This window comes from Salmo salar, chromosome ssa10 (assembly GCF_905237065.1).
Source record: "Salmo salar chromosome ssa10, Ssal_v3.1, whole genome shotgun sequence".
NCBI classification, from domain to species: Eukaryota; Metazoa; Chordata; class Actinopteri; order Salmoniformes; family Salmonidae; genus Salmo; species Salmo salar.
The window spans coordinates 96,912,576-96,933,278 of NC_059451.1; the positions used below are offsets into that span (position 1 = coordinate 96,912,576).

At 42.9% G+C, this 20,703-nt stretch overlaps 1 protein-coding gene across 3 annotated transcripts in view; it reads left to right on the top strand.

Moving 5' to 3' along the window:
- The first annotated feature begins 259 nt into the window (after window positions 1-259).
- LOC106561317 (ras association domain-containing protein 7) overlaps window positions 260-20,703 on the top strand; it is a 56,302-nt gene continuing 35,858 nt past the window's right edge. Inside the window, exons 1-2 of one of the 3 annotated variants that reach the window (XM_014125147.2) lie at window positions 260-643; window positions 18,750-18,918. The gene's annotated coding sequence lies outside the window, so the exon portion shown is untranslated. Of the gene's footprint in view, window positions 644-18,681; window positions 18,919-20,703 lie in introns of those variants that run through there. The other 2 variants (XM_014125149.2, XM_014125148.2) reach the window with 2 other exon arrangements.

Genomic DNA, 20,703 nt, shown 5'->3' on the forward strand with positions numbered 1-20,703 from the left:
CTGAAGCATCGTACAACTTTCAGTTTGTCATTGTGAAAGAACTTAAAGTAACCTACATCGAACTGTCTTGCTGTCACCAAATAGCTCAACCTCTGTACATGTGTGCGGCTACACTAACTGGCGGTAGAGGGGTCATGGCTAGAAGGGATCGAGCTTTTGTAAAATTAACGTCAATTAAGGTCACATTTTTTTTATTTAAGCTAACTCTAACCTTTTCCCTAACCTTAAACTAATTATCCTAACCTGCTGCGAAAATTCAAATCTGACGTTGATTTGACAAAAGCTGGACCCCTTCTAGCCATGACCCGGGAGAAGGGCTGAACATGTTGATAGGACTCGGATAATGTTAAAGGCATGAGACAGGTACGATAAATAGCTCAAACGTTAATCAGGAAAAAAAAGTGTTTCTTACATGTCCGCCAAATCATTGGATACTGCCTCTTTAAGATGTCAATCAGACTGTTGTTTACAGTGGCGTGAGCAGGAATGATGTATATGCAGAATATTTGTAGAGAGTAGCTGACAGGGACAGTGGAGAGTAGATTCAACGGCACCATGCGCTCTATGGCAAAACAACTGGAGTAGAATACACCTGAAATAAGAGACGAGGACCTCTTGTTTTACACCGAATTGCTATATACCGGTAAGAGACAACATTGGTAAAACACCTTCACAAAAACATTCGTGTTAGTCAGCTAATGTTAAGTTAGCCATGCTAGCCAACTTATTTCTCCCTCAGTGTGTGTGTTTGTTTGTGATAGCCTACTCGAATAGCCATAATGTATGAAAATCAAGAGGCACTTGCAAGCTATTTTAATCAACATTAACATATTTGCATGAGTATGTACAAATCAGTTTGATATTTGTGTATTGAATGGGATGCATTCCATCACCACTATGATTTCCAAGTTATTAGCTCTAACAAGGTTCAAAGTTCAGGTGATTTATTTATGTCAGTCTGTGAACCCATCTGTAAACTGTAAAGAATGTTACCTTTGATTTTTATTTTATTTTTTACATAGAAATTATGATTTAGTGTGACATCCGTTAGGCCCTAGGCCTAAGTGCTTGTCAGAGAGGTAAAGACAGATTAAGTTAGTCTTAGAACTAACTATTAGTGCATGGTGTTTCTGATTTTGCACATGAAAGAAATACTTTGCCATAGCGATGAGAGTGCCAGTTGTTGTACTGGTCCTCTGTGTGAAAACAGCAGTCATTATTGTTGAGTGTCTAATAGTAAAGAATGTAGCCTAGGACAAGTTACATCCAGTATAAAAGCCATGTGGAATACTACCATTTAAGTATTTCAGCATTAGCTTCATTTAGTTGGCGCTCTGTTTGTGTCGTAGGCTTGCAAGCAAAAAGCCAATGTTGTAACAGAAAATGTAGTACTCTGCTGTTTTATTTGTTGTTTGCTTAAGCTACATTTATTGTAACATGAAATGTGATCCCCTCAAGACGTGCAGTTTATAGTGTTTTGAGGACAGGCAGTAGTGTGTACTATGCTGTAATGCTCTGGCAGCATTGCTTGTTTGATTTGTGTGCAGTGTCATGCCTCCAGCATCACTAATGGCATTAGGATCCCCTCTGTTGTGCTCTCCGCTATAGGTGCTGCTATAGGCAATATACAGATTAAATGGGAGAGGAGAAAGAATCCCATCTCCGTGATCTGTAGTCCACCCATTCTGCTCCTCCCCAACTCCTCATAAGGAGTGTAGGTAACAGTTTACTTCTGTAATCAAGAATGTTGCCGTGCGAATTGAGCCACGTTTGTATCTTCCATTTCTTTGGGAGCTGCACTCTGTTTGGCCTAAACCCCAAAACATAATTTGGTATGTTGATGGTGTATTTTCCCATGATATATAAATGAATTCCCTCCCTAAGAGTCTATTGGTTATTGTAATATTGTAGTAGTGAAACAAAATTGTCTGCCTCCTCCTTGCCCTCTTCCTTGTCCTCCCCTCTCCCACCCTGAATTCCCCCAATACTGAATCATCTGTACAGCTGCTTCTCCATGGGAAAACCAAAAAGATTGTGTACCAGCTGGAGAAAGCACTTTATACACACACACACACACACACACACACACACACACACACACACACACACACACACACACAAACACACACCACACACACACACACACACTCTCTCATCCTTAAACAACGTTAGCTGGGGTAGACAGAGTGCATTCCATTCATGGGCATGACCCCACACTGCGTACTCCCACATCAGTACACTCTCCAACTTCATGATGTCATTGTTGACCAGTCACCCAGTAGGGAAATATCCAAAGAAGGACTTCCTGTTCTCTTTTCCACAACTAGGCTACTCACTGGGTGCATCTCCAATTCACTCTCTTCCTCTACATTTACATTTTAGTCATTTAGCATGTTGTTTACAAAGCATGTAACGAATAGCATTTTTATTTTATTACAGTGCTATTAGGCTACAATGCAGTAGCTCATTGATGGTTCATTTTGGGGATACATCTAATTTTGAAATGGACTATGTGCATTATCTATGCCTGCTGCTGTATCTGTGTAGCCTAAATATCCATGCTAGATTAGAGATCCATGGAACAGCTATTACTAAAACCCTCATGCAGCAGCCAATACAGGGCTATTACAGAGCAGTTAATTCCTGTCAGAACTCCCCATTACCCACTTCAAATAAATCAAACCTAGCTGTTTAAGCCTTTCTGTTCTGTCTGATGTGACACACACACACACTATATTGGTGGTTAATCAGCAATCCTGTCATAGCGACTGTCACAGCAGGGAAATGGGGCCATTTTCACATGGTAAATGCTTTGGCTCGGGAGAAATAGAGCATTTGCCGCTGAAGGAGGGTCATTTAGTGGGCTGAGGCTGTGTTGTGAAACTGATCGTGCTCAAGTGTTGCTGAAAAGGTGATGGATGTGTGAGTTCAAATATATAGCAATCTTCTCTGTTCAGTCCATCTATTTCACTCTCCCTAGGCCCTGCACATTAGCTTTTGGAAATCAGGGCTACTCTGTTTAACTTTTTGCGGAGTGCTCTCTAAAGTGTGGATGATCTCATTCTGTGCACAGCACTTTTCAGAAATCAGTCACATTGCCTTCTGAAGTGCTAGTTTTGATCAAATGACATGGTACACCAGCCACCTGTGACAGTGTTATCATCGCAGACCAGTCGACAGCACCAGAATGGTGACGTGTCAACGGATATATGTGAAGTTCAGCTGTTTCAGAACATGGGACCAACTGAAGCTGTAGCGCTTGTCATCCGGCTCACACAGTGGTGTGAGAGAGCATTGATCCTCTCAGCCGTGGGAAATACAGGGAGGATATGAGACTCTTATCGTTAACCACTGATACAGGGACAGATATTTTCCCATCCTCCTAATAGTTAGGCTGTTTAGGATCCCCTGGGTAGGGTGTGATGGCCATAGATCTGTGGTTAAGGGCAACTTTGTACCCTCAAGCACAGTGGGGCTGTTGGCAGGTCAGGGCGCGATGGCAGGCGGGGGTTAAAGTTGGCTGGACTAGAATCCCTCCCCCGAGCAGAGATGAGGAGGACAATGGAAGGACAGGCTCTGGACTGGTGGCCTCTTCACTGCCTGGCCCCTTTTTGTCACTCACTGGCTTCCATTTCATCCCCCTTCTTCTTTCTCTCTGTTTCACTCTTTCAGTTTTTTTGTTGTTGTTGGTCATTCTGTCTCTCTTCTGTCTTTCCCTTTTAATTCTTCCCTCCTTATTTTCTCTTTGTTTCTCCCTCCCTCTCTCGCTCTGTTTTTTCTGCTGAGGAATGGCAGTCCTGCAGTCGTGACTTTTTGTCTCAACACAATCGCGGTGTTTGTCATTGGTCGATTTCTTTGAAAGAACATTGGTCTCGGGGCGACAGAGAATGGCGGCACCATTTCACTTTTCTCTCCTTCCCCACTCCTCCCCTCCATCGCGTTGAGTGTGTGGGGCTGTCATTCACTCTATTGGATCAGGTAGCAGTGTAACACACGTGCGCTTTCACAGTGACTGGGCTGTTTCTCTCTTCATCTTGCTCTTCTTTCACAGTGACTGGGCTGTTTCTCTCTTCATCTTGCTCTTCTTTCACAGTGACTGGGCTGTTTCTCTCTTCATCTTGCTCTTCTTTCACAGTGACTGGGCTGTTTCTCTCTTCATCTTGCTCTTCTTTCACAGTGACTGGGCTGTTTCTCTCTTCATCTTGCTCTTCTTTCACAGTGACTGGGCTGTTTCTCTCTTCATCTTGCTCTTCTTTCACAGTGACTGGGCTGTTTCTCTCTTCATCTTGCTCTTCTTTCACAGTGACTGGGCTGTTTCTCTCTTCATCTTGCTCTTCTTTCACAGTGACTGGGCTGTTTCTCTCTTCATCTTGCTCTTCTTTCACAGTGACTGGGCTGTTTCTCTCTTCATCTTGCTCTTCTTTCACAGTGACTGGGCTGTTTCTCTCTTCATCTTGCTCTTCTTTCACAGCACCACAGAGACCCAGACAGACGGTTGGATTCTACTGAAGAAGGCGAGTAGTTTTGGGGTTTTTGTTCCCTGTTTTGGAAGTTTGCTTTGTCTTTTTCTGTTGGCTGTCCTTGTCAAACTGATGTTTTCAGAGGGTTTGAATTGTAGTAAATAGTACTAGTCATTTATGTCGTTCTAATTTCTAAGGCATATTCTAACAAAAAACGAATGATGAAATCCGGATTCATTTGACAATTTTAACGTTCTTTCTGTTCACTTCTGTGTCATTCACATTGTCGTTTTACGGCAACTGACTGATGGAAAATAATCTTATCGGTATCTATTAAAGACGTTACTATGGTAATGACAAGAGCAGAGCAATCAGTATATGTCTAAAGGTGAATGCAGGTCTAACACTGAACTGGCACACACTTGTCTTCATGTCAGCTGAGGGTACATTTTTCAAAGCTCCTGTCAGAACATATTTTATGAGTCAGAGATCTTTTGTTGATATTGTTGTATCGCTGCTGACGATGAATTAAGATGAGAGTAGGATTGCTTTTCTGTCTAGATTGGTGGTGGAGAGCCTTCCATGGGAAATGAAATGAACAGTCATTTTAGTGTAAGCCGCATTAGTTAAGCATGGAACTTACAGTAGTCTTCATTTCAGTAAAAGTATGGAAAGAATTTGTATTGAAACTGTTGGCATGACAGTTGTCTGGTCTCAAGATCTGTGTCCTTAGTTAAACACCATTAGGTCGTGTAGTAGAAAAGGACCATAATATCTTGAGACTCCACAGCTGTAAGCTCTGTTTTCTGGCTTTGTCCCAACACTGACGCACTCTTTGGGCTGTGTCTGTGAATTAGGCCACTTTGTCACATTCTGGCATGGCATCCATCTTCAGTGTTGTCCTCTTTCGACTGCCCTGCTCCGGTTCCACCAACCACGTGGCTTGCCCTGTGTTTGGTAACCGTGGCAACACCAGAAACGGAGCTCTCGGCCACTCCCACAGGTGCACTCTTGTCTTGTCTGATGGCCGGAGGATCTCCTGTTACACACACACACACACAGTCAGGAGACACCTGTCGTGTGTGTGAGAGGTTCTCTCTCATACTCAGAGCTGGGTTGCTGAGAAGAGAACTTGTATTACTTGCCTGTCGTGTGGAAAACGATGTTGGGGGCTAATGTACGTGAGGCAGACTGGCTGGACTCAGTGAGTCATTTTATGTCTGCTCAGGGTTTCAAGCGTGTTTGCATGAATCTCCCAAAAGTAAGTGTGTGTGTGTCATGGCTTTATCTGTAGACATTAATACTTGGCTGATGTAATCAAGAGGAAACGGGGACTGGGGCTGCGTTGTTGCTGCATGCTGCTATGTATGATGTCACCGCTTGCTGACCCAACAATCCTCACATTCCTACTGGTGGTGTTATGCAAAGCAGGCTGGGCATGTGTGGGCTGCTGTGGGGGAGAGACAGAGGACCCCATGACCCTTCTATTCATTAGTAATCAGACACTCACACACACACACACACACACACACACACGTCCACTAGAACACACTCAAGCTCCAACTACCACTAGACAGTGATTATACTTTCAGATGTCTTGTCCTAGGTTATATTCAACCAGGCTACTAGATACTCTTTATGCCAGGTTTTGATGAACCCTTTTACACTAGCACTCTAGATTATGAGACCTGTATTGTGAGGATGATATCTGTAGAGGTGTGTCTGAACAATGCAAGTCCACTATGTGAGAGGAGTATTGTCATGTTCCCCAGGCAGGCGGATGTGTGCAGTGGAGGGAAGGGAAGGTACACTGACTCACCCAGCCACCCCACTGCACACACAGCAAGATGAATCCTTTGATCCACGGGAAAGAGAAGTGGAGTGAAAGCCATTGGGACTTATTGTTCTAACAGGTGTTTTTATAGCCCTTTCTTTCCCCAGACATCAGACAGAGAAGAAAATAAAGAGATTGACACAGAGAGAGGGCCGGTGGGAGAACCAGACAGAGACAGGCGTCAGTGCCTACATTAGGGCACCTCACACTCTGTCCCTTCTTTACCCCTGACCTCTGACCTCTAATCTAATCACCTGACTGGTCCATTCTCCCTAACTGGCACTTCCTGCCCTTTATCATCATCAACAACCCCACCCTCCAGACCCTCTCTCCCTCCTACAGTCTCTCTTTACCTTTCTTCTCTCTCTACCTTCTCTTTGTTACGTTGATAGTAGGGAACAATCAGTAACAATCTGTTCTGCTTGGTCTGTTTTGTAATATCGAGGTCATCTCTCTGAGCAATATATCTGAAATAATACGGTTGAAGTGGCAGACTATATGCGAGTATATATGAAATATGAATAGCATAGATATGTGACGAAACGTAATATGTCGGCGAATAACGATATATGCGCGAAAAATTTGCGAATAAGACAGATAATATGCGAGATAAGGCAGATATATGCGGAATAAGAACGTGTGGGTCGCGCAACATGGGGAGCATGTTGTGCCATGTATGTGGGGGGGACGGTGCGACATGGCGATATGTTTGCATTGGAATATATATATATGCGAATGTAATAATTATGTGAAATGCGGATAAATATATAATTGAATAGAATAATATATAAGTATGATATGTAATATAATAGTGAATATGTTAGTGAGTGTCGAGATATGTGTATGAGAGATAATATGTACGAGTAATATTGAAGTATGTGCAATAGCGATATGGACAATATGTAGAATAATGTAGAGATATGTGAATATGTGTCGTAAATAATATGTAAGAAAGTGTAGGTAAGCATATGCTTATGTTGCAATGCGAGCGGGATAATAGAAAAGAAAAATATGGGAATAATATGAGAATTGTAATAGCGAATGTAATAAGCAATATATGTGCGAATAAATAGTAGTAATAATATGGAAGGTATAGTTAAGTTGCGTAACAATAATAACATCTGAATATGCGGAGATTGCGGAGAATATTCTGAATGAGATAAATTTGATGCGAGATTGTGGTGTAGCTGTGTGGGTCTTGGGGATAATGGGTGGAATTGAATATTTATTGAATAAATGATGTATATATGTGTGAGAATAGAGATTATAATAAAATAATATATAATTCCGAGATATTAATATGCAATGTGGATAATTAATAGCGGATAATGCGAGATAAATGTTGCTTGATGACTATGCGTAAAATATCGGATATGCAGATAAATATTAATAAGTGTAATATGTGGAATAGTATGAAGATAACGATGTATGAGATATCGGAGTAGAATATACACCATAATAAAAATCGTATGCAATAACAGATAACCGATATAATAATATGCGTAAATGTATGCTTGTTAATAATGATAATGTGTGCAAGCAATGTTGTGCGCATCGTAATCGGGAATAAATAATATGATATATTGGTAATATTGAAGCGAGAAATATGTGAAAGCAAAAGATATTGTAATATGCGAATATGTCAGATATAAATATGTATGATAAATAGAAATAAATACGAACTGGATAATATAGATATCGATAATGAATATTGCGATAATCGACCAAAGTGTGTTGGGATGTATGATATTGAATATCCGAGATAATTAATGAATAATAATGACGATGTATATATGTTCGATGGGATCTTGAGTATGGCTAATAATTTGGATGTTGTGAAATATGTGATGGATGGATAATATAGTAGAAGATAATATGTAGCGCGAAATATTATATAGATCGCTCTCTCGATCCTCTCTATTCTCTCCTCTGGCTGTCTGTCTCTCTCTCTTCTCTGTTCTCCAGCTGCTCTCTCTCTCCTCTCTCTCTCTCTCTCTCCTCTGGCTCCTCTCTCTCTCTCTCTCTCTCTAGCTTCTCTCCTCCTCCTTCTCTCTCTCTCTCTCTCTAGCTCCTCTCTCTCTCTCTCTCTCTCTCTCTCTCTCCTATCTCTCTCTCTCTCTCTAGCCTTCCTCTCTCTCTCTAGCTCCTCTTCCTCTCTCTCTCTCTCTCTCTTCCCTCTCTCTAGCTCTCTCTCTCTCTCTTCTCTCTTCTTCTCCTCTCTCTCCTCTCTCTCTCTCTATTTTCTACTCCTCTCTCGCTCCTCTCTCCCTCTCTCTCTCTCTCTCTCCTTCTCTCCTCCTTCTCTCTCTCTCTCTCTCTCTCTCTCTCTCTCTCTCTCTCTCTCTCAAAGCTTCTCTCTCCCCTTTCTCTCTCTCTCTCTCTAACTTCTCTCTCTCTACTCTCTCTCTCTAAAGCTTCTCTCTCTCTCTCTCACTCTCTCTCTCTCTCTGACTCCCTCTCTCTCTCTCTAGCTTCCCCTCTCTCTCTAACTCTCTCTACTCTCTCTCTCTCTCCCTAGCTCCTCTCTCTCTCTAGCTCCTCTCTCTCTCTCTCACTCTCTCTCTCTCTCTCTCTAGCTTCTCTCTCTCTCTCTGCTTGACAAAACCTCTCTCTCTCTGCTCTCCTCTCTCTCTCTAGCTCACTCTCTCTCTCTGGCTCTCTCTCTCTCTGGCTCTCTCTCTAGCTCCTCTCTCTCTCTCTCTAGCTGTCCCTCTCTCTCTCTCTCTAGCTCTCTCTCTCTCTCTCTCTATTCTCTCTCTCTCTCTCTCTCTGCTTCTCTCTCTCTCTCTCTCTCTAGCTTCTCTCTCTCTCTCTCTCTCTAGCTTCTCTCTTCTCTCTCTCTCTAGCTTCTCTCTCTCTCTCTCTCTCTCTACTTCCTAGCTCCCTCCTCTCTCTCTCCCAGCTCCCTCTCTCTCTCTAGCTCCTCTCTCTAGCTCCTCGCTCCTCTCCTAGCTCTCTCTGCTCTCACTCACCTCTCTCTCTCCTCCTCTCTCTCTCTCACTCTCTCTCTCTAGCCCTCTCTCTCTAGCTTTCTCTCTCTCTCTCTACTCCATCTTTTCTCTCTCTCTCTTTCCTCTACTTCTCTCTCTCTCTCTCTAGCTTCTCTCTCTCTCTCTCTGCTCTCTCTCTCTCCCTCTCTCTCTCTGCTCTATCCTCTCTCTCTCTCTCTCTCTAGCTCCTCTCTCTCTCTCTCTCTGCTTCCTCTCTCTCTCTCTCTCTCTGCTTCTTCTCTCTCTCTCTCTCTCTAGCCTTCTCTCTCTCTCTCTCCTCTCTCTGCTTCTCTCTCTCCTTCCCTCTCTCTCTAGCTTTCTCTCTCTCTCTCTCTCTCTGGCTGCCCTCTCTCTCTGTATCTATCTCCTCTGTGCTCGTCCTCTCTCTCTGAAGGCTGAATATATATATATATGTGTGCGAGTATAATATGGGTGAATATGTTGGATAATATGTATGTATGTGCGAGATAAATAATATGAGTGGAGATATTATGTGTGCGGGGCTAATGTGTGTGTGCGAGATGTAGTGTGTGTGTGTGATATAATGGAGATGTGCGAATATATGTGGTATGTATGTGCGCATGTGTGTGTGAATATGTGTGTATATTATATGTGCGGGTGTGGAGTGTGTGTGTTGCGGCTTATATGCGAGCATAATATATTGCAGAATACGGGCATGTATTAATATGTGCGGATATATGTGTGTATATATAATAGACATGTGTATGTATATGTAGAGAGACATATATGATTTAGAATATATATATACGATATATATGATATATATATATAAATTATAATATATATATGCGAATAAATATATATATATCGAATAATATGTAGATGAAAATAGCATATATAGAACGTAAATATGTAAGATGTGCGTATGTGCGGATAATGTGCGGGCATATGTGCGAGATATGTGTGTGTGCGGACAGTATATATGTAACGGGGCATGTGTGTGTGGGCATGTGTATGTGCGAGTGGGGAGGTGTGTGCGCGGGCATGTGAATGTGCTGATAATATAATAACAAAGTATGAGGATATATGTGGGAGCCAATAATGGAAACGTATGAGATATATGCGGGCCAATAATATAATATGTGCGAATAAATATTATGTGCGGGCTATGTATATATGTATGTGAACAACCATATATATGTGCGGGCATAATGTTTAATAATGTGCGAGATGTAGACATAATAGACATAAATAATATCGCGAATAATAGTAATAATACCGGGGCGTGTAATAGCGATGCAAATAAGTGCTGGAACCAATAAATGTGTATGAGCCAAATATATATGTGCGGGACATGTGTGTGCGGGCAGTAGTAGTAGTATGAACGGGTAGTAATAGTATGTAGGGCATGTGTGTGCGGGAACGTGTGCTAGAACTATGTGTGTGCTGGTAGCATGTGTGTGCCCGGGGCTGTGCCTTGTGCGAGTACATGTGTACGGGCCAAACACATGTGTGTGTAGCCTGTGCGAGCCAAATATGTGCGAAAATAGTATGTGCGGGAATAAGTAATATATATGCCGGTGATTAATATGTGTATGTGCGAGTAAAAATGAGAGCACATATATATATACGGGCACATATATATATATCATATATGTGATATATATCCGATGTATATGTACGAGGCATATATAATCTGAGCTATGCTCTCTCTGGCCACCTACTCTCTCTCTGGCTCCTCTCTCTCTCTGGCCTCTCTCTCTCTCTAGCCCTCTCTCTCTCTCTAGCTCTCTCTCTCTAGCCCTCTCTCTCTCTCTAGCTCCTCTCTCTCTCTCGCTCTCTCTCTCTCTAGCCCTCTCTCTCTAGCTCCTCTCTCTCTCTCTTCTCTCTCCTCTCTCTCTCTCTCTCTCTGGCTCTCTCTCTCTCTCTCTGCGAATAAATATGTGAACATGCCCAGGAATAAATAGTGTAATATGCACGGAGGCGTGTGTGTGTGTGTGCGGGCTGTATGTGTGTGTTGTGTGCGGAACGTGTGCTGGTCAAATATGTGTGGTAAGTATGTGTTGTCGAGATAATGTGTTGTGCGAATAAAATGAAAATGAATGAATAATAATAATAATACGGAATAATGTATGCAGATAATGTATATGCTGGATTAATATTACGAATATGTGTGCGAATAAATAATATGCGGGAATGAAATTAATAACCAATGCGTAAGTAATATGCAGAATGAAAGTTAATATGTGTGCTTGTTTTATGTTAATATGCAGGGCTGGCATGTGTGTGCGGGCATAAATATGTGCAGGGAGCATGTGTTGTGCGGGCTGTGTGTGTGCGGGGCTGACATGTGTGTGTGCGAGGAACATGTGTGGCAGGAATATAATATCTTGAATGATAATAATAATAACGGAGCCAAGCATAATAATAATATGCGGGTACATGTAATATGCGAATAAATAATATGTATGCAGATAATAACATATATGTGGGGCCAAATATGTGTGTGTGTGTATGTTGCGAGGATTAGTAGTATTGTAATGCTGGGAGGCAATATGTGTGTTGTGTGGGTGCATGTGTGTGTGTGTGCGGGCGCAGTAAACATGTGTGTTGTGTTGTGTGTGGTCAATGTATTGCGGAGATATAGTAATAACCAATATGCTGGAGATAAGTAGTAGCAGACCAAATAATAATAATATGCGAGAATTAAATATGCCCGAATAGTAATATGCAGAATAAATATATACGAGAATAAATATGCGAATAAATATGTGTTTGTATGTGCCCGGGCTATATATATATATAAAGTGTCATATATATGGTTTAAATATATGTATGCGAATAAATAAGACCAAATATGTGTAATAATGCCGGGTTACGTATGTGTGGTGCATGTTAATATTTGAGCATGTATGTATGATGTGTGTGCGAACATGTATGTATGCCTGAATGATAATAATAATGACAGAATAATAACCAATAATGAGGGCCAAGCTAATGCCCAGAAATAAATATATATACGAATATATGCCCAGAATAATGTGTGCGGGAGCCAATGCGGACCATGTGTGCGGTGTGTGTGTGTGCACGGGCATGTGTGTGACATGTGGGCGCATGTGTGTGGTGCATGTGTGCGAATGAATGTGTGCGAATGATATGTGTGTGCGAGACCAAATAACAGCTAATATGAGATAAATGTGTGTGTACTGAACATTAGCCATGTGGGCGTATGTATATGTATAATAATATGAGGAATGATAATATGCGAATAATGTAAATATGTATACTAGATAAATAATATGTATGTGAATAATACGAGATAATATGCTTGAATAATATATGAATATGTCTTGAGATGATAACTGGAATGAAATGTACAGATAATGTGAGATGTGTGTGTGTGTAGAGATAATAGCAGAGATAGTAATGGAGATAATGATAACAGGAGATAATGGCAAGGATATTATGTGAATAATGGCGAGGACCAATAATGTGAGACAATAATGTGAGGATAATAACACAATTAAATGAAACAATAACAGACCATGGAGACCAATAATATGCTTGAATATGCAGACCAAAATAACGGAGCCATACGAGAATAATAATATGTGAATATGCGAGATAATAATATGAATATGAATAATATGCTTGAATAATAACAGACCAAATAGTAATAACATCTTGAGATAAAATAATAGCCATTAACGAGACCAATGTGTAACTATTATGGAATGAAATAATAATGGAATGATAATAGTAATGGCGAGACCAGGCAGGACCAATAATGGCAGAATGAGCAATAATAATGTGAATGTGTGTGTGTGTGAATAATATGAGGCTGTTATGTTATGTGTGCGGGCTGTGCGAGCTGTAATAGGCTGTGCGAAACAGTTCTCTCTCTCTCTCTCTCTCTCTCTCTCTAGCTTCTCTCTCTCTCTCTCTCTCTCTAGCTTCTCTCTCTCTCTCTCCTCTCCTCTCTAGCTTCTCTCTCTCTCTCTCTCTCTCTCTCTCTCTCTCTCTAGCTTCTCTCTCTCTCTCTAGCTCCTCTCTCTCTCTAGCTCTCTCTCTCTCTCTCTCTCTCTCTCTCTGCTCTCTCTCTCTCTCCTCTCCTCTCTCCCCTCTCCTCCTCTCTCTCTCTCTAGCTCCTCTCTTCTCTCTCTCTCTCTAGCTTCCTCTCTCTCTCTCTCTGCTCTCTCTCTCTCCCCTTAGCTCTCTCTCTCTCTCTCTCTAGCTTCTCTCTCTTCTCTCAGTTCTCTCTCTCTAGCTTCTCTCTCTCTCCTCTCTCTAGCTTCTCTCTCTCTCTCTCTCTGTGCTCCTCTCTCTCTCTCTAGCCTCTCTGGCTCCTCTCTCTGCTCCTCTTCTGCTCTCTCTCTGGCTCTCTCTCTCTCTCTCTCTAGCTTCTCTCTCTCTAGGTCTTCTCTCTCCTCTTCTCTCTCTCTCTAGCTTCTCTCTCTCTAGCTTCTCCTCTCTCCTGCTTCTCTCTCTCTCTCTAGCTCCTCTCTCTCTCTCGCTCCTCTCTCTTCTCTCTCTTCTCTCTCTCTCTCTAGCTTCTCTCTCTCTCTCTCTCTCTCTCTTCTCTAGCTTCTCTCTCTCTCTCTCTCTCTCCTCTCTAGCTTCTCTCTCTCTCTCTCTCTCCTCTCTAGCTTCTCTCTCTCTCTCTCTCTCCTCTCTGGCTTCTCTCTCTCTCTCTCTCTCTCCTCTCTAGCTTTCTCTCTCTCTCTCTCCTCTCTAGCTTCTCTCTCTCTCTCTCTCTCTCTAGCTTCTCTCTCTCTCTCTCTCTCTCTAGCTTCTCTCTCTCTCTCTCTCTCTCTCTTCTCTCTAGCTTCTCTCTCTCTAGCTTCTCTCTCTCTCTAGCTTCTCTCTCTAGCTTCTCTCTCTCTCTCTAGCTTCTCTCTCTCTCTCTCTCTAGCTTCTCTCTCTCTCTCTCTAGCTTCTCTCTCTCTCTCTCTCTCTAGCTTCTTTCTCTCTCTCTCTCTAGCTTCTCTCTCTCTCTCTCTCTCTAGCTCTCTCTCTCTCTCTCTCTCTAGCTTCTCTCTCTCCTCTCTCTCTCTGCTCTCTCTCTCTCTCTCTCTCTCTAGCTTCTCTCTCTCTCTAGCTTCTCTCTAGCTCTCTCTCTCTCTCTCTAGCTCCTCTCTCTCTCTCTCTAGCTCCTCTCTCTTCTCTCTCTAGCTCCTCTCTCTCTCTAGCTCCTCTCTCTAGCTCCTCTCTCTCTCTAGCTTCTCTCTCTCTCTAGCTCTCTCTCTCTCTCTAGCTTCTCTCTCTCTCTCTCTAGCTCCTCTCTCTCTCTGTTTATTTGATCATCTCTCTGTTTATATCTGTGAATTTATCTCTCCATTATTGCTTGTCTCTGTCTCTCTCTCTGTCTGTTTGTCTCTCTAGTCTGGCCTGGCGCTGTGTTTGTTCACAAGTGTGAGACCAGTGTGTGGCGGCGGTATCCCACACACTCCCACCACCAGAACTCCCAGAATGGAGAGGATCTGAGGGTTGGGGCTTGGGGTCAGTGTGTGATGTGAGCATACTGTTGACTTAAACCCTGACTGGCTTTTGTGTTCCACACTGAGGGGTTCCATGCATGACTGAGGGAGAGAGAGCCCTTCCTGGCTGTGGGTTGACACTGGTCTAGACTGGATGACAGCAGAGGAAGAGATATAGGCTATCACATTTGCTTCTCTCTTTCGTATTGTTGAACTGGTATGAACTGTTTTCATGCACAGACAAGACAATGGCCTGTTGTAGTAGTACAGATGAAATGAGGTGAGATTATGATTTCCAAATGAGATCATAAAGATAGACCTATATTATTCCTTGTCTGTGACAAGTATTATGGCAGAAAACAAAGGCTTTGTTTCTAACTTCTGCGGGGTGTGCTATATTTAAGAGTAAACCATACAATGATCTAAGCCATCCAGCCTTTCTCTATCTTCATGATACACAGAGCAGAGCTACAATGCAGGAGCAATAGTTCAACGCTGACCATAATGACATGGCTATGTTATACTTAACTCTGCTAGGAACAAACAAAGTATTACTACTGCCTTGGTCTGGCTTACCCTGACCACAGCCTATGCCAACAAAAGTTCAGAACTCAGTGTGTTGTTGCAAACATGAGAGCAGTGCAGGCTGGGACATATTCAATTGGACAAGCAATGAAGCAAAATGTTTAGAAACTTATTGGACTGTAGTCCCTTCTTCGTTTCAAAGTGTTTTCTCCTATTGGATCCTGTTGAACACAACGCTGTATTTTTTCCGTCCGTCCGTCCGTCCGTCCGTCCGTCCGTCCGTCCGTCCGTCCGTCCGTCTGTCTGTCTGTCTGTCTGTCTGTCTGTCCGTCCGTCCGTCTGTCTGTCCGTCCGTCTCATTGAAGAAGTGTCAGGAAAGAGCGGCCTATTTATCTTCCTCAGATACTGACATCTTCTTGCCTTTTCTGCTCTGATCTACTGTTGGCTTATTGCTCTCTGGACAGATGTATGTGTCCTTAGTAAAGGTATTAAGTTATGGGCTCTGATTGAGGCCAGTGAAAGGGTGAGCCGGGTTGTGGGTTTGGGAATGCTCTCAGTCTTTAGTGTCCTGGGACTGAACATTGAGCGGGAGGAAACGGGGCTGTATTGGGTTTGACTGCAAAGATGATGAAGCTTTTTAGACCTCATCTGACTTTCTTTCTTTTTGCTCCATGCAAACTGGGGGGGTGTTGAATGTGTTATAGAAAAGTAAGGTTTGGGGGGGTGATGGAGGGAGGGAGGTGAACCAGAATCAGGGTTTACAGGAGACAGTGAATATGGCGATTCTCCTTTAATCCCTGAAAGCAGCCATTCAACTTGCCATTCAGCAGCTTTTCAAGCTTAATACATTTCATACTTATCAAATAATGTTTTTGTTGAGCAACTATTGTTATTACTGCCATCATGGCGGATAAGTACTTCCAAAAAAGGTCAAAATAAAAAGTTACATGCAACTGAAAAAAATCCTTGTCTGGAAAGAATCTAAGTATTGTTTTTGACCAAGTGTGCCAAATCCACCTCTTTTGCTCCTGCAATATTAGTAATGGATTTGAAATGCACACAAATAAAGCCTATCTAGAAATATACAATCACTGTAAAATTGTACCCTATATTGTCATCTTACATGAAATATTATTGCATTCCGTGTAGCGTTTGTGAAACAACAGATTGATATGACGTACGTACACTACTGTAGGTGGTAAAATCAATGACCTTTCCAGCCAACATGTGCTTGGCAGTAATTCCAATTTCATTGGAGGTGCAGAAGAGGTGGATTTGGTGCATGCGCACTTGGTATAAAAAAACATACAGATTCTTTCCAGATGAGAAATGTTTTTGGTTGCATATAACTTTATTTCGATATTTTTTTATTTTTTTATTTACATTTTTTTGACAGTAATGATAGTTGCTCAGTGAAAATCCATTTTGTTTTTTAGTACAGAAGTACAGAACGTATTTTGACATTAAGCTGGTGAAAGGCAAGTTTAATGGCTGCTTTCTGGGCTTGAAGGAGAATTGCCATACGTCTCCTGTAAACCCATATTCTGGTTCAGGAGGGAGGCACCCTCAGGAATGCCTGGAAGGGGACGGTGAAATCTCAAAGCCTTCAGATGAATCCTTACATCACATCTAACTCACCTGCCCTCAGCTCTCATTGGCTCTGTTTGACTTGGGATTTACCAGCTAAGTAGTTCCTAATTGTAGGGAAAAAGACTGACTTCTCGATATTGCCCTTTTAAAACTTTACTTCCCTCTGGCACCTTCTGCTTTTCTCACCCAGGCCACTAGCAACTGAACCTCCAGGGTTCTCTCCCTTCACTGTAGTTCCAGTCAGAAGTGGAGGTGTGTGTGTGTGTGTGTGTGTGTGTGTGTGTGTGTTACTGGATCTGTTGTGGATCTGACCTCTTAAATGTGTCAAAAGCTTGTCAGTGGACAGAAGTGTCAGAGCTCTCTGAGGTGTTCCATAGTTCAGGCTGAAGTAAAAAGATAAGCCTAGCCTGGTTTATATGGTTTCATTAAGTTTGGGGGACATGTATGGGTTATTGCAAGACAAAATAGCCCCATTATTTAACATTTTAGTCTCAATGAGTCTGTGTTTGTGAATGTGTTTAGTTAAAGACTGTTATGAATCATGTCAGTTCAGTCTTGGTAAATTAGACTAATGCTCAGGTTGTGTGTTGCTTTTTAGTGTGTTTACCCTAAAGGCCATAGGATGTCCTGCCGTGACAATACCAACACAACATCTATTTGGCCTGGCACAGCTCCAAATCCAGCCTTAGTGGCTTAGCAGGAACCACACACACACACACACAACACACACACACACACACACACACACACACACACACACACACACACACATCTGATTGTTTTGAGGGGTTTCCCTGTTTCTTTGTGAAACAGACTAGGCTATATCCAAGAGAGGGCCTGCTGTCTATTTGAAGGGCCTGCTGTCTATTTGAAGGGCCTGCTGTCTATTTGAAGGGCCTGCTGTCTATTTGAAGGGCCTGCTGTCTATTTGAAGGGCCTGCTGTCTATTTGAAGGGCCTGCTGTCTATTTGAAGGGCCTGCGCTACTGGGATCCTCCTGTGTATCAGTGACCAGCCCTGGGGTTTTGGGTTGGGGAGAGGCAGAGGGAATCATGTAGTATGGGAGTGCAAAAGAGATGGAAGGAGAGAGAGAGTGAGAAAGGGATGAAGAGAGAGAGGTGTTAATGGAAAACAGGCCTCAGCTCCTGCTGTGGGGCTCCCACACACAACCATTGGTAATGCTAGGCTCTCTGGTGTGTGTGTGTGTGTGTGTGTGTGTGTGTGTGTGTGTGTGTGTGTAAGAGAGCGAGATATTCTGCGCTTATTCCAGGAACAGAAACGGCAAAGTTTGAATTTGGGGCTGAGTGTGCGTTAGTCAATGTGCACGAATGTGATCAGTGTGTGTTCTGTGTTTGTCATATTTCCCTGCTGTGACAAGAAGTGTGTCAGAGGAGGCTGGTGGGAGGAAGGGCTCATTGTAATGGTATTAATGGAACGGTACCAAACATATGGAAACAACGTGTTTGACTTCTTTCCATTAATTCCAGGCATTACAATGAGCCTGTCCTCCTATAGCTCCTCCCACCAGCCTCTGGTGTGCCTCTGTACCTGGTGTGGATATTGAGACTGTTGATTCCAGCAAATGACACTGAGTGTGTTACTGAGAATGAACGAGGTAGGTGGAGAGAATACTCTTCTACTCAGTACCTGGAGAGGGGGATGCCCTGTCAGCAGTGTGTGTCAGGGCGGGGTGAAAGGAGAGCGACTGGGAGGGTGTGTTTCTGTATGTCAGAAAGGGAAGGGTGGAGAGGGAGGGGTAGAGCGAGGAGAGTTCAGCAGTCACTCAGATCTTCCTGAAGCAGCCATTGAACGAGTGACGGAGAGAAAGAGAGAAACAGAGGGGAGAAAAAGGAGAGAAAGGAAGAATGAGAGAAACAGATGAGTAGCAACAGACCAATCTGTTTAATCCCCAGCCACCTTGTCTGACTCGGACCCCCGCTGGACTTTACACACTCACTCACTCACTCCCTCTTGCGCTGGGACTACACTTCCTGATCCCTCTCTCCAGAGCCCGGAGGAGCGAGTGGAATCTACCCGAGAGAAGGAGAGAGAGAGCTGTTAAGGAAGACATTTCCACACCTGGTGAGTGTGGCATATGTTGTTCTGGGAAAAAGTGTGTGAGTTTGTGTGAGGGACTTTATATGAGTGTGTGAGTGTGTGTTTGTGTTTGTGTTCAATGTCCCTGACCAGGCTACTGTATCTTTAACTGTATCTGTTGTTGCTAGACTGTGTGACTCTGTGACACAACTCAAACCTGTTAGGAGGAAACTGTCTGCCTGACCTGTGTGTGTGTGTTTCTGCATGAATGTGTGTGTGACAAGGCATGATAAGGCCATGCGTATCTCTTCCACAGCCTGCACGTCACCCAGCTCTTTTTACTTTCGCAGATTAAAGATTCATTTATGGAGGGCACGGGCAGAGTTCACTCACTGCCTATACAAAGCTTTACTGTTAGTGTGCTACACATTCTAAAATATTAACTTATTATCCTAACGTGTGTGTGTGTGTGTGTGTGTGTGTGTGTGTGTGTGTGTGTGTGTGTGTGTGTGTGTGTGTGTGTGTGTGTGTGTGTGTGTGTGTGTGTGTGTGTGTGTGTGTGTGTGTGTGTGTGTGTGTGTGTGTGTGTTTAGAGTCTGTAGTTGTTGTCCAACCATGTGGATTGATTAGGGCGCCAGAGATTTTATTGTCTGGCTTACTCTGAGAGTAAATAGTTATACTTCATGTGTTGTGTGTACATGTTAGTGTGTGAGATGGTTGCGGAGGGAGGGAAGTAAATGTATTTAAACTCGAGCACATTTTCAACCAACTGTCTCCTCAGTCAGTAGATTTTTGTTGTTGTTGACATTTAGAGAACGTTTGTGACAATTTAAAATAGACTACTGCAGTGCATTTCCAGCTGGATGTAATGATGTCAGACCCCCAAAAAGAAACCACAGTGTCTAAATGAAAATGAAGTGGTAGAAGTGTTTCCATTAACCATTTAGACAAACTGTGTATTAATAAATTGGCGACAGCCAGTATGCCCTCCCTCCTATCGGTTTCATGTCTCAGGTAGCCTGCCAAAACCAGCATGGATAGAATGCAAGAATTGACTAATATTTGTGTGTGTGTACGCACACACACACAGTGGATTAAACTTACAGTATGGTTCATTTCCCATTACATTGGGCTGGGTGGAGCGTACTCTGAGGGATGGCTGTGTTCACTGCGATGTTATATTTAATGGCCTTTTTACTGCTTCACTACACCTGGAAAAGCACAGCCACTTTTCTCCTCCTCTGTTATGAAGTGCGTGTGTGTGTCTAGCTGTAAATTCATGTAATGTAGTCTTTCTGAGCGCAGTTAGTTCATTCTAACTGATGATGTGGGTGTATAAAGTGCCTGTCCTCATGCTGTGAAGTGGCTCTGCCTGTCATTGGTTACCTACTGCAGGTGGTCTCAAAGCAACAGTATGTGAATGTTTTCACGAGGGAAAGTATTACTTGTTTCTTGTGTAGGTGTGTTTGAGAGAGTGAATGTGTGTGTAATGTGATGGACAGACAAACAGTGTGTGATCTATCAGGAAGGAGAGTGCACTGCATGATTTAAAGATTGATCCAGTGCTGCTCTCCTCACTTGCACTCTTCTGCCTCTCTCACAGACATACACACACAGGCACCTGTATATTTCCTTATTCCAATCTCTCTCTCTCTCTCTGTCTCACTCACTCTCTCTCACATATGTTCACTCAGGCCCTAACTGGGTGGCAGGAACCAATAGCTTCCGGTCTGTTTGTTTCTGGAGGAAAATGTTTGATACCAATTGCTGCATGTTTCCCTTCAGTCACCCAGTTAGAGAGAAGTTCTAATGGAAAGTCCCTGGCAGTTT